Here is a 14,777-nt window from a genome sequence, read left to right as displayed (position 1 = left end):
TCGTGTATATTATGAACAAGATATGTTTTTTCTTACTTTTCCAGACTACACTTCAAAATTCATGGACTTTCAGGACCGACAAAAGAAGTCTTTCCTTTTCCCGACCATATGGGAACCATGCTGGACTACTATTGAAAACCTAGAGTCTGGTAATCTGTTGAGCACATGACCCCCCCCCTCCCCCAGACATGGCCCATTTTCTTCAAGGTAGGGCCTGTATATAGGAATGGACTCTCGTGGCTTGCATTCAGAAGAGGAGGAACAATGCTAAATATCTTAACAATGAGGCAGGTCAATAAACCCATTTAATCCTGAACAAACTGTTTTTGACAACTAACAGATCCACAAAAGAACTGTAGATAAGAAACCTAACCCTAACCATGAAGAGTACAGCCAGTATGTGAAAGGCACAAGCATAAAAAATAAAAAATAAACCTACAATACGGACCCAACAGTATTATACAAATTTTATACAACCAGAAATCAATACAAATTTACAGAGGACTTTTATCCGAGATGTTAAATCCAAAATTCCTCTCCCATCCATCCCTCTCCATCCTCTTTGATCACCTAATTTGTCACACTGGAGTCACTGGACAAGAATCCCTTCAAGAAAACTTTCAATGCCATATGATTACTTTTTCTAAATTTATTTTAATTTGTTGGAAATGACTCAAATTTAGTCTCTAATCACAAAATAACATGCAAACCTGAGTAATGTGGCTCAGTGGAATGCCTGGGATACATTACAACCGATATAAGCAAATATCACTGAACATTCAATCAGCTTGGAAAATGATTAACGTGGAAACAAAGTTAAAAGGAACTACCTCTAGAACATGGTACTGCACAAGCCTGACCATAAGTTATCAAAATTTTTTACGCCATCTCCAAAAAAATTGAAAGTTTTTGCACAATGATTTCACTAATTAAAATCACACTAGGAGAGAGAGGAGGCAATACTGGAAGGTTTAACATAAATAATGCCTGTGTGGCATCTTATGTAAATGTACTAACGGCTTCAGTTTGTAATTACGATAGCGGAAGCCTGGTGTAACAAACTGCGATAACGCGCACCCTGGATGAATAGTTAATGCATTATTACATATAAAAATCCCTATGTTGCAGCCACACTATAGTGAAAATACAACCATTATTATGCAATGCAAGAAAATAGCTTGATATGGTATTTGCAAAATAGTCACCACTGTACAGTGCTGCTATTTGGTGAAGGGTACAAAAATAGCATAAGCAGGTCACATAAACCAAAACATCGAAATGACTGTTGTAACTATTGCTCATGCGAAACAGATGTAACTTTTGAAAGTACAGTGAGGATGACTGCGTCACTTACTGCGTCGTTACTTACCTCCAAAGCGCACGCAGTACATATCACCCCGTTGCACGCGGACTACAAATTATCTCAAGACTGCATAACACACGAGAAATAATCTGCAAACTCTTCACACACTGAGAAGCAGTATGGCCTCTTCAAGCGCAGGATAGAAGTATTTGACAGCAACTCAACCATGCACAGTTGTGCTGCTTCTTCTAACACACTGCTACAACTAAACAGGTGGGCACCTTGTTCAGTGCTCACCAACATAGGTTACAAAGCACTAGGCTCTTGCCAAACCACAAGCATGCACAAAACTTCCACTACTTCTACTAACTGCACACAGTCAAGCACAGTACAGCCCCTGATTAACATAACAAACCAGGAAAAGAATGCTATCCTTTATCCTATTGGTCCTTTATGAGCTAGAGCTGTGCAGCAAACAACCTTGCCTCAAAGGTGATGGACTGTTCTACTAATGTGGGAGGGAAGGAGTTGTGCGCCAGACAAAACGCAGTAAACGCTTACATTTGTTCATACCGGGTTCTGGTAAGCCATTTTGCGCAGAGCCTGCAAGGTATCGATCAAACATCTTGCGTCGGAAATAAAAAAAGTGGCACGTCAAAGCTACATTGGTACCGCACAGCGGTAGCATTATGGCTTTCTTTTACGTTTTTTGAAGATGTGATCTTTTGAGAGAATCCTACCTACATCGTTAACTATTTAGAAATCCGTTCAAATCTTTGGCAAAGTAACTACCATCTTCAAGTTGATGGAATGGTTCTTTCTTACAACCATTTAAGATACATACGTTCTATGCATAGTCCGTATCAGAAGGAAAACAATGTTCTAATTACGCATCCCATGAAACAAAACCTCTCTATCTGATGTCTTACGGTGTGGAACAATCAATACCATTGACATCTACATGTAAATTAAACAAAACAAAATTAAAAATTCAGTCTTGCACTACTGTACTCCAGAGAAGCAATTTTTGTCAATTTTTGTAACCAAAAGATTTTTCCTTTCTACACGTATTCCACCAAAAACAGAGCAGGAACCTGATTAGAGGAATGTTTCTGCACAAAATCAATAAAATAATTGTCCAATATGGATACTTTTTTTCAACCAGTGCAGAGAATAGAGCAGGGCATATTCCTAGTCTTCATTAATTAATTTTTAACCACCTGAAGAAGACGAAGAAGAAAAGTCAGTAGTGAGTCTAACTCTTGATTCTCCTTCTCAGATATTTATTGACAAACGATTCTAGTAATACTGATACGTGGACAGAGGTGGTTACAATTTGAAAACTTATCTTATAACGAAAGAATCAATTGTGAGCCATATCTACATCCTCCTGGTAACAATCCAGAGTATGAATTAACAAACCAACAAATATACGGAGCTGACAACCCAGTATTTTCAAATCTTAAAATCATTATTTTTTTTCCTACAAAATTTTGGCAAAATTCATGCCAAAAGCAAATATTTTAACAATCAAAAGAATTTAAGAAACCAATTATGACTAGAAAAGGCTCAACGTTATAATTAATTAGCCAAATATATTGGAAATCAAACCAATCAAATGACAGTACTACAATATCGACAGGCCTCCACAACAAAGATTTTGACACTACTCGCCTTTTGGCAAGCGTGACTTAAAAATCCCATTTGCCAAAAACGGCTTCAGTTAACACTACTGTAGTACTAAGCCTAGGCTAGGCCAAGTAAGCCATAAGATCGATGATCAACAAACTTTTTTCATCAGACATGGAAATTGGAATCGATATATAAGTGTCAGTGTGTCACATATTTATGGAGCTATAAACGTTACATCCCGTTATATTACAAAGTCCACAATCTCAAACACCATTCTCAGTTATAGATGTTTACGTTAAATATTATTCAAAATGTTTTGGTTTTCCCATGTGTTCAAGTAAAAGATCAGTTAACACCCATCGAACATTAACAATTCTTGTATGTACTACTGTATAAGCAAGTGGGAAGGACTAACCATTTTACGGTAATAAAGGCCCATTGAGAATGGTCATGACCAAAATAAATAAAGCCTACAAATGAAACTTACTTCCGCATTTGGGAAGTAGCAAAAAAATCCCAAAATTATTCTTCAAATGACTAAGGTTCCTGGGACAACCAATTCTTACATTTGGTTGTCAGAATGTTAATCAAAGTTGGTTTGTCCCCCCCCCCCACCCCAAAAAAAAGGTTGCATAATCGCAGAGAATGACCAACATGTACACACTGTAGGACACATGCAGAGGTTTGGTGAATAGAACACCAGCTTGGAGCCATTAATACTCCCCGTCCTGTGGATCGTAGGCCTAACGCTATCTTTTTTTTTCTGTTACATCCAAGGTAATGGAGGGTGCTACCAATTTAATATTTTTGATTTATAACTGTTTAGGGGTATTTAGTTACGATCTGAATCTTATGCAAACAACTGGTCATCCAGCGGACAACCTCCAAAGTTGATTTCCATTGTTCGAACAGAAATTTGGTCGTTGTCGTGGATGATTGTTGCAAATTTTCCCAGATACAGCTGTAATTAATATTTATCAATATACATAAGCACACGCTTCCAACATGTGTGAGTGAACGAAACTTGAGCAGCGACCAAAGTCACGGTAAACCCACTGCTAACTGCTTAATATCCAGAAACTATTTGACTATATCGTAACAAATTTGCAAAGGGAAAAAAAATTTTTTTTTTACAGTAGACCATTTTAGGTTGTGATGTGCATGTCAAATACAAAATAGAAACGAAAAAAAATACACTGCACACAAAATGTCTGGACCAAACTCTATCCACAGTGAAAGAGTTAAAACGTTGTAAATTAATTGCAATATCAACTACGCCCGTGGATTGATTCTATATATAATAATTAATGAAAAACGAAAAAGCTAACGTCAGTTGGCCTTCAAGGGGTCCATATTTACATACTACAAGAATATCACAAGGCCCTTATGTTCAAGAATTTATTACTTCCTTGAAAAGTAGACCATTATCTTGTATCTAGTATAGGTATAAACACCATGTCAATGTCATCAAATACTTGTGCCTATTAACACAGATGCGATGTTAACCTTTTAATACTCAGTGTCAATAAGTTAATAAATACACATTACTTTATTGCGAAACGAACCTTACTAAACGTCTCTATCCCGGAGACCACTGGACCAATTTTGCACCCCAATGCAGCAATCCATCTGAACAGAGAAACTTGTAGACAGATCTGTACCCTAACACAAAATACCAAAATGCAACACTATATTGACCACTCTATCAGGACAACAAATGTGTGTTGAGTTTCCAGCACTACTCTACTGCACAAACAGGTGTCCTTTCAAACAGCGTACAGGCACTTCCAGGGCCATGAATGGTGCTGTAGTCAGTTGATCTATAACACTGTGGGAATGTACCATCCAGCACCTAATTAACATAACAACTATGAATGACCCCCTCGTGAAACACACACACAGATCACTAACAGTTAGCCATGCATGCCACACACACACACAGTACACTAGACAATGCTTAGCGGGATTCACTACTTTTGCACGGGGGTAAGAAACTTGTTGCCGACAAATGGATAGGATAACTTTGGCTGATACCAAATGCATCCTTGCCTTTAATATCACTCTGAGGTTAAAAATACATTATACATTACAAGCGTGTATAAAAAACAGAAAATACTGTAGTTTATCTAATTCAATTTTGTGCATGTCTCTTAAAGGCCATGGTTTTGTGCACCAGTTGGATCGAAAATAAGAAGTCATTTGTTATAGATATCAAAACGTAAACTTCAATCTTGCATCTGCAGGTCGAATTGAAAATCTCTTTAATTTGAAACAGGAATTTTTAAGCTGGAATACATCACACCGACGCATTTGCAAGGAAACATTACCTGTTGTCGTAATTACTTTTTCGTACAATAAAGAAAACATCTAGTACTATACTAACAACAAATTAACCTTGTAAGAAAAACAACTCATGTGGGTGAGCTAATGAACTAATGGATCCCTTTGCATTATTTCTTGGAAAGCTATAACAGTAAATTTATATTAATGGTGTAGTTTATCGGACCCCATCCTAGTAGCCATATGATAATCGAGGTGATTAAAACTTTCTTGCCAAATTTTATATCATGTTTTGTCATTGCAACAGCAACAGCACTAGTTACTAAAGCACTAGTTACTAGTGTAAGACTTCCTGTACTGAAAGCAATTTTCATGTACTATGGCTGTAGTGCAAGGTTCTACTGATTTAGGAAACTGTTCAATAGTCTCTTCAAACCTAAATTTGTATTGAAGTACGTTTTTTGTTTCTTCTTTTCAATATAAAGCTGTGCGCTTGTTAACTTAAACGAGGCCATAAATAAAAAGACAAATTTACCAACAACAAATATGAAATATTGTAACTCTTGTCTCCTTATTGGATAATAATGTGTTTACACGTTCAGTATGGTAACAACTGGGAAGCCACAGAAGAATTCTTTGTACTGTAAGGATCATCGACTAGGCCACGTTTAAATTACAAATCAGACTGTGTGCTCGGTGTTCAGCATCAAGTTGATTTCGAACCGCGGAGCATTTACATTAGACACACCTGCTACGTAGGTACCAGATTCTGCGCTCGCGATCACTGAACAGTTGACTTGAGGTTTCTCTACCAGAAGAAAAGGTTGCGAAACCATATATTCTTTATCTAATGTGCAGCAGTGCCTCTAACGCATACTGCTATTTTGTCAAATTACATTCATGTAACATAAAACAATGGAGGTTAAAGGGTCACAGGGTCAACCTCAAGCTGCATTTACATAACAATTAAACACCGGGCAAGATAAAACAATAGGTTTTCATGTGTTAATTACTGTGTAAACGATGGTTTTTTTAGGTTTCATCTAGTAAGGTAAAGTGATCTGGTAGAATGGGTCTACTATTGTCGAGGCTAGAATGTCACTATATTTGTCGCTTGCTAATAACATGCGAACTGCTTAACAAACTCCAATGGCTAAAAGCAAGTTCCCACTTGCATTTCCCTGATATTACAGCAAACATCAGTTCTGGTACAGGCTCATGGGATCAACACAATCACAAATGTTGGTAACAAGCAGTACTGCTCAAAATTTGGTAGCTATTGAAATCCTGTGAATTTGTGACTGACGGTTGTTACCCAACTTATCATACATGTGTTATTTGCTTTATGTCTACTAGCAGAAAAAAATGCAATCTGAGTCTTTGCTTAGTCGTGCTTTTATAGTGACGGTTATACATACTTCCACAATAGAAAAAAAAATAATAGAAATGAAAGGAAAACATCAAGTTTTACTTCTTCATTCACTATTTGTGCACAGTCACAGAAAGAAGAGTAAACTAAATGCTGATGCATTTTATTGTACTATTATGTTTCACGTAATGAAACACATTGTAAAATGCATGCATTTGCAATTACAATGTGAACTACACTACAGTAAAGGAAACTTTAAAATCCAGAGTTTAGATTACTCCTGCACCGGTTAGCTGCATCCATAATACCACCATCCGCGATCATTCACAGGATTTTCAACTGGAACTGCGTACAGGTTGTACGCTATTAAAATTCATGTATACGTTTGTCAATATGAATATCGCTGGCATGTCATGACACCCAGTCTGGGCATTTTTCAAACATGACACCTATGACGACGTTGAGCCTGTGTGGAAAATCATCTTAATCGCCGCAATTTCAAAAGATATTCCGCTGTGTCTTGCGCCACTGTATTTATTTTCTTCCACTCCTAGAAAATTATTGCTAACTACATGAAGGGTAATACAAACATTTGAAAGGACTTTTCAAATTCAGCGAATTTCTTTGATTAAAAGTTGATCGATAGCACAACTCCGGTGATATAATGGACAAACAATTATTGTGTTCGTAGTATACTAGCTTAGGCTATAACCATTGTATTGCTTATGTTAAGAGTCATTCAGTGTGTAGAGGTCGGGTGAGAGAAATATACTCGAGACAGCGAAAGAGAAAGCAACATAACCGAAGTCAGAGCTGGACTGAACTGTATTTCACTTGTAGTTACACACCCAGTGTACTGTACTTGTACCACCACAACATTCTATCTAGCCATTACAACAAGGCACAAGAAAAAAAGATGATTACATAACCAGTACATAACTAATATAAGTGCATGTGTGACCGTGTTCTTAGTCAAGTTAGTGTTACTGCTGTGTAAAGGAGACCTAGCCTAAGCTAGTCTAGTTTCAAAATTTACAACAATAAAGTTCATGAATATAATATACTTTATCGCAATTCTGCCAGTGATCGCAGGTTTTAGAATATGGTACATATAATATCCTCACCTGCTACGAAGGTTAAAGTTTTGACTAAGAAGGCCACTCCCTGTCCCAACAAGTCTGAATAACCCCAGGCTAAACTGTAACTTGACTAAGTTACATTCTTGATAACAAAAGTACAGTAAGACTATGGCCTTGATGCAGAGACTGATGGATTCAATTACGTGCCCCATGTTCTTTGAAGAATAGGATCCTATGACTGGTCATATTTCTATACACCGGGGGGGGGGGCATAAATATGCATCAGTTCATCTATCTTGTGTAGCCCACATTCTCTGCTTATCTGCTTTTTTCTGTGCTTATAAATGAAGATAAATTGTTGTTAGTCTGAAAAGTCTGTTTTGTCTCCAAAAGTAAGTACTGCACATGCCACAAATAGAATGAGCCATGTTCAGTCTTTTAACAAGCATAATTTTACTATCATTCTCAACACTATCATCCTATTAATTCTTTTCAAATCTGAACCCTACAAGGGTCTGGAAACAATTTGGGCCACTTATTTTAATAGCATTGCTCTATCAGTCAATACATCTAGCATAGGGTAACCATACGTCCCAAATTGATCAGGATTGCCCTTTCTCGGTCAACAAAAATATGTTGTCACGCCGGCAACATAAAGTGGCTCAATTTTATTACGGTCTTATAAATCTTATAATTTTTTTTTTAAATCACTAATTTGAAAGTATGCTAACTAACACTGCACGCACATTAACTACACATCACTATACAGTAGTAGTTTTTGGAGGTTGACAATAACGTATGGTCAGACGTGATGTTTTCTCCGGTTTCACATTTTGACTTCTGGAAAAGCGTAGGGTAATCCCCTACAATCCCCAATGAAACTAACCATCTATTCATGAAGGGATCGTATTGATTTCAGTTCCCCTAAAAGCGTTGTTAATCCAGACGGTTTGTAAGCCAAAAGAGAAAAGACTAGGGGCATAATAAGCCCGGTAAACACGGTATACTTTTCAACACACCCGCAATCATCGCGTAATCCTTCCCTAGATTCGATACAGCAGATAAACACACATGAACTGTTCTTAAATTAACTTGTGTATTATGTACAATGAGAAGAATATGCTGGTTTCATCTGGATTTGATCAATGGAGTTCAATGCATCTCCAAATGGCTATCATAGTAAGTCTGGTCAAGGCTATTTTTCTTTCCATCATGTTGTACAGATATTTACAGATTAATTTTGAAAAATTATAGTGTGTAAATCAATTTTGAAGGGTTTGAGTAATGGGCCGGGGCTAATGGAGTTCCCTTCTATATTAACAAATGTCTTAACAAATAATGATCAAGTTACAAGGCCTTCTATATTTCTAGATACTTTGTATCGTGTTTCTATCGTTATTTCATGCGTAACAAAATATTTGACAGAGCTGAAACAAGTTTTGTAAAACAACAACAAAGAACAGACAGTGATGCTTAAAGGGTGTGAAGACTCACACACAAAGAAACTTCTCATGCCAGTAATCTGACCTAGTTTCGAATGAGGTGTAACAGATATGTTAGACACCACCATCAACCCCAGAAAATACACGCACAGCTTGCTACTGTCAGAAATTAGACAATAGTGTACAGTCAATACATACAGCTATGGTCAATACCCACAACACAGTGTACATAGCAGTGATGGACATCTCAGGTCTAGATAAAAGATAACAAGGTATCACGTTTCATTAATGTTTGCATTTTGTAGTGACAAGAAGAAAACTTCACTTGCAAGCAATGGAATGTTAACTTTTTCAGTGCCCGGCACACGGTTTGGGGAGAGTCTTCAATGCCTTTAACATAGAACTGGAAAGTTCACCACAGCAACATCAATTGTATTGAAAATCTTGAACCAGAATGCAAAAATGCATTGTGGTTTCGATGATGTAACATAAGCAGTTTTCTTCATGAATCTGATGTAATGTATAGTGAGGGGGTACAACATACTTGATCTAAGTAATACAGTGAAAAGCAGTGTGATGTGACAAACAATAAATTCACAATGACACAGGCTGTCCTGAAATTACCACTGACCTCAACAACAGGTCCTGTCCTTTTTGAAATATTGTGTAAATATGGTTTACAGTTTGTTCCCAGGTGAACTCAAATGACCATTGACTTCTGCCCACAACATAAGGCTGAACTTGTACTCAATGTGGTACAAGTACATACCAAATATGCGATCCGTCCAAGCTTCCCTTGCTATACTATGTTTAGGAAGGTGTGTTAGTGAAGAGGGACAGGTACTGTAAGAGGGGGAGCAAAGTAAATGTTTGGCATTTGTTGACTTCAAATGACATGACCTCCATCAAAAGCAATAATAGGCTCCTTAAATTTGATATGATACATCTATAAACCAAATACAAGATCTGTCCAAGGTTCCCCTCTTGCAGTATCATGTTTACAAGGCTTTCACGATTTGACCTGTTGTCCCCAAATGACCTTTGACCTCCACCAAAATCAATAGTCTTCTTTTACTCAATGTGTTACTTCTACACACTAAATATGAGGTCTGTCCATGCTTTCCTTCTTGAGATATCATGTTTAAAAGGTTTTCACAACTTAACCCTGGTGACCCCAGATGACCTTTGACCTCCACCAACACAAGAGCCTTCTTGAACTCAATGTGGTACTTCTACTTACTACATAAAAGGTCTGCTTATGCTTCCAATATTACTGAGATATCATCTTTACAATGTTTTCACAATCTGACCCCTGGTGACCCCAAACGACCTTTGACCTCCACCAAAAACAAGAGGCTCCTTGTACTCAATGCGGTGCTTCTACAAATCAAATATGAGGTCTACCCAAGCTCCTTTTCTTGAGATATTGTGTTAACAAGGTTTACACAATTTGACCCCTGATTCTTTCCACAGCTAAATTTGCTTCCAATGCCAATTAACTGCCCTGAGAATCTTGGTCGCGTAGTGATTACTTGGGCATGTAGGTCATGCAGCTGGCTGCCCTACATATGAAGTAAAAACATTGTGTCAAGCTAGTCCAATCAAAACCCAATTTGTCACTCACCTACTTGCTAATTAACATAATATTTTAACTCTGTGGGGGGTTTATGTACTGTGGAACATTGGCAGACTGCCAAAATGTTTTAACATTAGAAAGTGGTCAAAGTGATATGACAATTGAATGGCCTAGGTGTAGTCACCCGGGATTGGGGGATTTTTTTTGGGGGGGGGGTTACAATGAGGCAGAAGGGTTTACTATATACTTTATTGGCCCAGTTCTGCCTAACTGGTACCGAACTTGTCACTCAGGCACAGTAAGTCTCAAACTACTAACGATTTAAAGATCGTAATCAAAACGCATATTGCAAATCCCTACACTGCCAAAAAATGTTGTATCTCCTTCTCTTTTCAACTTACAAGAGATTTTGTGTTTGTGTGTGTGCTATTATATACATTAAAATTTATTAGGGCCTTTTGTTACTTGTCACGAATCACAAAACACTACCAAGTCGAGTCGAGCTAAATAGCTGATTTGTAACTTCAACATGTTTCTTGCCAATTTCAAGTTATTTGCAAACATACTTCATGAATAAATGAACATGGATTTAAAATTAGGAAACCCATCACTGGTGACCGTGCAAACTTTTTTGATATCTATCTAAAGGCTCTTTGCAGTATGAATCACCACGGCTTGCATTTTAACCAACTTGACCCACTGAAATCTTAATACTGTATTGTAGTTTTAAAGCTATTGAACTAGGTGTGTTTTCATGAGACATAGCATCGAATGACAATGAAAATCATAACAAAACCAATGCAAGAAGCTGCTTTACAACTAGTGTTTGCACAGGGTACACGGGTACCCGCCCGAGGTGATACTACCCGATTCCTAATTGTTACCCGAATCCTACGCAAAGTGTGATTTTTTTTTTTTTTTGCAAAAAGTTAGTAACAAGTTAGTGAAAGGAAGGAAAGCTAATAGCAATTATTGAGGAAGGCTTTATATCTTACACCTACGTATTTGAACATGAAAACATTGTCAGTGGAGAATATAATTCATTTATTATAGCATCCAATATGTAATTTCTTGAAGATCGTGATACACTTCTATTTGCTTTTGTTTCTTTCATTAACTTGTTAATACTTCATATAATTAACATCACTACTAGCATCGCACTGCCGCCGCTGCTTATGCTTGCTCTCCACCTCTATTGGATCAGACCATATAAATATCCAATTTAGTTCTTAAACAGTTGTTACTACTATCTATTATGCAGGCCCAGGGTTCGCATTAGCCGCGAGATTGCGCGATTCGCGCAATTTGATGGCATTTGGAATAACGATTAGTAAAAAGCCACTTGCGATTATTATTTTTTAGTTATCCTGTCTATAATCCATTAACATCTCGTAAAATTCCTTGTCAGCCTTTTCTTCTATGAACTAAACGAATAAATATATAATAATTGTGAGAATTCTTTCAATTTCTTCCACATGGTAGCCTAACACTACACTAAGCCTAACCATCTGTTTATTCGCTGAAATTGTGACGCAGTTATAAGATATCCATGGAATATTTTCATTATTGCTGTTACGTTCGACCACATGGTTGCCTAACACCACACTAAGTCAATGGGGTAATCTAGCCTAGCCATCTGTTATTTAGCTGAAATTGTGATGCAGTTATAAGATATCCATGGAATTCTTTCGTTATTGCTGTTATCTTCGACTACATGGTAGCCTAACACCACACTAAGTCAATGGGAAATCTGCCTAACAATCGGTGTGGAAAAAATTTTAAAAATAACACTTTGCGTAGGATTCAGGTAATAAATTAGGAACCGGGTAGTATCGCGTCAGACCGGTATCTTCGTTATTGCTGTTATCTTCGACCACGTGGTAGCCGAACAACACACTAAATCAAAGGGAAATCTGCCTAACCGTTGGTTTGCAAAAATAAAATAAAAAAATAACACTTTGTGTAGGATTCGGGTAATAAATTAGGAAACGGGTAGTATCGTGTCGGGTGGGTACCCAGATAACCCGTGCAAACACTACCCACAACCTTGCGTAATGTGGGCTACATAGTTGCAACAAGTAGTGACACTCATGTTAAAGTAGCAATTTTGCAATAAATTACTTCAGTAACGTAAGTTCAGTAACGTACTTCAGATAAAGTCATTTAGTAACGATAGACCTGTATAACATGGTTTAGAGCGCACACCGTACAGTGAAGCTTTTCCCACTTTTCATCGAAAGAAATATGGTAACCAATCTAGAATCAAGGCAGTAACACCAAAGCCAGCAGCGCACACCACGACTGAGGACAAAACAGCTCAAGTAACCATCCTAACATGGAAAACGATTTTAAGCTGTGTCAGCTTCACTTGGGAAAGCTCAACATGTAGCATTTCAGCTGCAGGACATGGTAGTTCACAACTGAAACTGTAGTTTTAACTAATTAATGTTACTCATCACTCGAAAATAATTTTACATGTGATCTAAACAAGTACCAGTCATTAACAGAACCGTGGTTGTGGGCACTCATCAGTGATTCAGAGTGCAGGGGTCAGTTACCACCGGTCTTCACCACTATCAAAAACTAGGTCACCATGGTCAAACTGTTTCGGGGCAATGTGCAGCTGGTTCATTTGCCAGAGCTTTGTTCCTTACGAGTAAGGATACAATTTACTACTGAGGTATACCAGTAGAGCATACAGCCATTTGACGAATTCCCTATATTTGCATACTGTGCTATATATGTAGCTGCCTAGTCTGCAGTGATGAATGCTGCGATTGCAGTGTTTGAATAAGGTTAAAAGTGCATTTACAGTGAAAATATGATTGAATACATCACATACTGTACTTTCCTTGCCAAATGCATTTTGAAAAGTATAACTATAAAATTATCTCATTCAGGTGGGAACTAGTAAAAGTATGAAATCACATGATAAAACCTGTAGCCTGCTCACTGATTTAGGCTAAAAGTTAGGCCTCACTTAGTTTGACACCATATAAAACTTAGGAGGTATATTCAAGACTTCAACAGCATTACTCTATGCCGCTTTAAATTGTGTTCAATCATACTTCATCGCATTGTGAAGTCGTGTACGTGTACCATCATAGCTCTCTTTAGGCTATATACTTTGCTGCAATAGATTGTACCGGTAGCCTAAATGGCAACAATATTAGGTCACAAAATAAAACTAAGTTTGGCCTAGACCTCAGTCCTAACCAAGTACCTCTCCGGGTAGGCAAGGCATGTATTGCTTGTACTAGTTAGTTCTAGTTTTATCAGGCCTAGGCCTTGGCCTAGGCCTAACTATATCACAGATGTAAGACTTAGCCTACGCGGGTCTTAGCTACTATTTTTACTGAAAAGGTTACAAATACAAACCTCTTTTAATGTATCTTATTCGAAACGGTAATGTGTGGTCCTTAGCAAAGTTGTTTGGTTTCAGCCACTCTGACGTTGCTATTAGGTCAAATTCTGAAACGGATTCCAGGGAACCAACAAGTGTGTGTGGTCCAGATATAGGGTAGGCTAAATGTTATTGCAGCGTGTATTGTAGTCAAGCACAGTAAACGTATTGTGGTCGTACGTAGAGCGCTGTCATTTACTGTACGACATTGCGACTTATTGCGCATATTCATGTGCTCACGCGCATGGTGTCAACAAGGGGCGCTCCTCAATGCAACTGTAAATTTAATGAAGAGAAAGAAAGGCGACAGATTCCAGATACCATTGGTAAAGAGGCTAACTTTTATTTCACCTCAACTTATCTAAATACGTAAGTGGAGAAGAAAAGAAGCTGATGGTGAGGAGGGGCATGAGGGGTACAGAGGAGGGGAAGCATACACTTCTGGTTGTCCTGAGAAAGTACATTGTTTTGTTTGCTCTGCTGTTCAGGACATGAAAAGTAACTTCCATCAGAGCAAGCTGTTGAATTACTGTCTATCACTACTAATTGGACCAAAGCTTTACATTTATTATTGCTTGTCAATATATATTCTGATATTTATATATATATATATATATATATATATATATATATATATATATATATATATATATATATATATATATCTATATATATATATATATATATCTATAT

At 37.4% G+C, this 14,777-nt stretch overlaps 1 protein-coding gene across 3 annotated transcripts in view; it reads right to left on the bottom strand.

Moving 5' to 3' along the window:
• LOC139960438 (uncharacterized) overlaps positions 1 to 14,260 on the bottom strand; it is a 48,559-nt gene extending 34,299 nt beyond the window's left edge. The window contains exon 1 of one of the 3 annotated variants that reach the window (XM_071958788.1): positions 14,060 to 14,260. The gene's annotated coding sequence lies outside the window, so the exon portion shown is untranslated. Of the gene's footprint in view, positions 1 to 1,369; positions 1,732 to 4,500; positions 4,850 to 14,059 lie in introns of those variants that run through there. The other 2 variants (XM_071958801.1, XM_071958797.1) reach the window with 2 other exon arrangements.
• Positions 14,261 to 14,777: the final 517 nt, after the last annotated feature.

The sequence above is a fragment of the Apostichopus japonicus genome, chromosome 3 (assembly GCF_037975245.1).
Source record: "Apostichopus japonicus isolate 1M-3 chromosome 3, ASM3797524v1, whole genome shotgun sequence".
In the NCBI taxonomy this organism is placed as follows: Eukaryota; Metazoa; Echinodermata; class Holothuroidea; order Aspidochirotida; family Stichopodidae; genus Apostichopus; species Apostichopus japonicus.
This window is presented reverse-complemented; position numbering and strand designations above follow the sequence as displayed.